Raw genomic sequence first — 3,120 nt, 5'->3', positions numbered from 1 at the left:
CCCCTGTACTCTGTGCTATATGAACTCCTGATCTCTCCTGATTGTGCATTACACACACCTGACCCCTGTGCTCTGTGTCCTAAGCATTTCTGAGCCCTAGGCTCTATGCAACATGTGCTCAAGTTTTAATCCCCTCCCACTGCTGGTTCAATTTTTCCACATCACAGTTCATCTGTGCACCATCTAGGGCATCTAGTGCTCTGTACTGGAGAAAATTTAGGGGACAGGGGGAACTGTACTGTGAGGTGAGTGATGAAACTGGGGGAATTTGGTGGGTGACATCTTTACTGGGTAGATTTTGGTGGAGGGGATCTGTACTGGGATAATTTTGGTGGGATGGGGGCCTGTACTGGGTGGAACTGGGGGGGGGGGGGGGTGGTGAGGGGGAGAGAAATTTCTACTGTATGAAATTAGGGGTCGAAAGGGATATCTGTACTGGATGGATAGATAGATCTGTATTGTGGGGATTTCGGGGCTGGAAGAGAGATTGATACTGGATGGATTTGGAGGGTGGTGGGAGAATGTGGAGGGAGATATGTACTGGGGTATTTTTGTGGAAAGAGAGATCTGTACCTTGGAGATTTGGGGGGGGGGCAAGATCTTTACTGCGGCGAAATGTGGGGAGAGAAATATCTGTACTGGGGGGATTAGGGGGCAGAGAGATATCTACTTGGGGAATTTAGGGAAAAAGAGATCTTTACTGTGGCGAATTGTGGGGAGAGAGAGATCTGTACTGGGTGGATTTAGAGAAGTGAGAGAGATGTGTAATGGGTGGATCTTGGGTGAAGAGAAACATCTGTACTGGATAGATTTGGGGGAGAGAGATCTGTACTGGGTGCATTTTGGTGGAATAAAGGGTCACTTTAAAGGTAAAGGTAAACATTTTTTCACCTTGATGCATTCTATGCATTAAGGTGAAAAAATATCTGACAGTGCCGGCCCCCCAGCCCCCCTGTTTTACTTACCTGACCCCTCGAAAGTCCCGTGCTCGCCTCCGACATCCTCTTCACCGCTCAGCCTGGACGTTGATTGGCTAGAGTTGATGGATTGAAATAGTTGATGGATTGAATCCAGCGCAGCCATTGGCTCACGCTGCTGTCAATCACATCCAATGACGCGGCAAGCCGGTGAGCTGGGTCGAGTGATACAGTGAGCAGCTATAGCCACCGGCTGTATCACGGGAGCGCGCCCGCAAGTACTTCTCACCATTCAAGGGAGCTCGCATGACCGTGAGAAGTACTTGCGGGGGGAAGCCGAGACAGCCGCCGGGGGGGGGGACCCCAGAAGACCAGGTTTGGGGCCACTCTGTGCAAAACAAGCTGCTCAGTGGAGGTAAGTATAACATGTTTGTTATTATTTTATTTTTTTTTTATTCCCTTTACAACCACTTTGTTGAAATGCGTATCCATTGCATGACTCAGATGATTAATAACAATAATAAAAACAGCAACTATAATTATGCACCGAATAAATAACCTGAATAATGTCTCAATTGAGGTTATTACACTTGGCAGAACAGTAAAGTATGATATTTATTTATCATGTGTACACATTTAAAAAAAAAAATGTTTTATCTAAAAAGTAATTCTGTAGAAGCCTGTGAAGGTGAGCTCTTTAACTATACACAGGCATAGGAAAGGTGGTTATATGTAGATGAAGTTCTTGCACAGGTCTTCCTGTCGGTTCATACACTGTGCTCGCAGCGAGCAGAGATACAATGCAGAGTCAGATACAATGGGGTCCTGGATGTACAGTAAACAGCTGCCCTTGTTTGGGAATATAACAGTGAATCTTCCTTCTGGTTTGCTCTGTTCTGAAGGAGCATTTATGATGAGATCTGGACCACCTCCAGGGTTCAGCCTGTACCAGCTTAACCCATAGAAACCAGATGTTTTATATCCACAATATAGAGTCACATTTTCTCCCTCTGTGATGGTGATGGTGCTGTTCTGGTAATCTACGGAATCCTGGCAATGCACAGCTGAAAAACAAGAAATGAAGACTTTGTATTAAGAGTTCCGCACATTGCATCATCGCTGTCCACTAAATATTTTGTTTACTTCTGATTTTGAATGCAGCTAGAAGAAATTATAAAATGTAAAAAAAATAATGTATAGGATGTAATAGGAACTTATCAAAGGAAATTCTCTATAAACTGTCACTGCTCTTAACATTTGTTATTTGGGTAATTAATAAAAATAAACATTTAGGAAGCTGACATGATGAAAGATGTGATTGTCCCTGGAAAGATTAACTTACAGGAAATCCAGAAAATCTTCAGGAAAACCAAACTCCATACAGAGTACATTATTGTGTCTCTTCTGCGTGTAAGATAAATGTGATGTGTGCTGTACAAGATGAGAGCGAAGGTAGTCATTCATCACAGGATGCAGAATGGTGTCACCTGGCCTACATTGTCACCAGATCACAAGACTGCAATCTTTGTACAATGCAATGTGTTTTATAGATAATTTATACATTGTACTCTGGTAAACTATGTTACTCTGTTGAAAAGAAAGCAATAATGTGCTGCTTGTCAGTGAGAAACATTTTAGTATCTTCAATGACTAACAACCAAATGTCTGGGAACCCTGTCTTGGATATGTGCATCCTACCATGAATTTCAGTTCCAAAACATATAAGTGTTTTGTCCCTTGTTCAGGGTCCTTGGGGGGCTATGAGATCCCTTTCTTCTTTTTTTTTTCCCGCTATTCAATTCTATATCTTCCCCACTTCCCAGAGTTACGTTTATATTTAATATTGCATTTATTCATTTACATGTGTAGCGCTTGTATTTTCAATACCGATGCTAGTATTTTTCTAAATTTAAAGAGGAAGTAAACCCTGATGAGTTTACTTCCTCTTTCATTCCCTGCAAAGGTAAAGCATAATGGACTACTATGCATCACATAGTAGTCCATTATGTGTCACTTACCTGACACAGGAGCCAGCGATGTCACCGCTGCCCCCTGTAGTCCGGCGCATCCATCTTCTCGGTGGGTCTCGCTGCTCCACCGCTGTCATTCGGCGAAGCCGCAATGAAGTCACTCCCGCACATGTGCACAGGAGCCACCGAGCGCGGCATATTCGCCGTTGACGGTGCAGTGCTCAGTGCGCCTG

At 43.8% G+C, this 3,120-nt stretch overlaps 1 long non-coding RNA gene across 1 annotated transcript; it reads right to left on the bottom strand.

The window, feature by feature from the left end:
- Nucleotides 1–1,492: 1,492 nt before the first annotated feature.
- Nucleotides 1,493–2,395, bottom strand: LOC143961106 (uncharacterized). The gene is made up of 2 exons (XR_013270410.1): nt 2,260–2,395; nt 1,493–1,981 (listed from the first exon to the last, which is right to left on the bottom strand). It is a non-coding gene; the product is annotated as an uncharacterized LOC143961106 (long non-coding RNA).
- Between the last annotated feature and the right edge of the window lie 725 nt (nt 2,396–3,120).

The sequence above is a fragment of the Lithobates pipiens genome, unplaced genomic scaffold (assembly GCF_037356315.1).
Source record: "Lithobates pipiens isolate NorthernLeopardFrog02 unplaced genomic scaffold, aLitPip1_a1.2 Scaffold_11, whole genome shotgun sequence".
NCBI classification, from domain to species: Eukaryota; Metazoa; Chordata; class Amphibia; order Anura; family Ranidae; genus Lithobates; species Lithobates pipiens.
The sequence above is the reverse complement of the archived record's forward strand: the minus strand, read 5'-3'. Positions and strand labels throughout refer to the sequence as shown.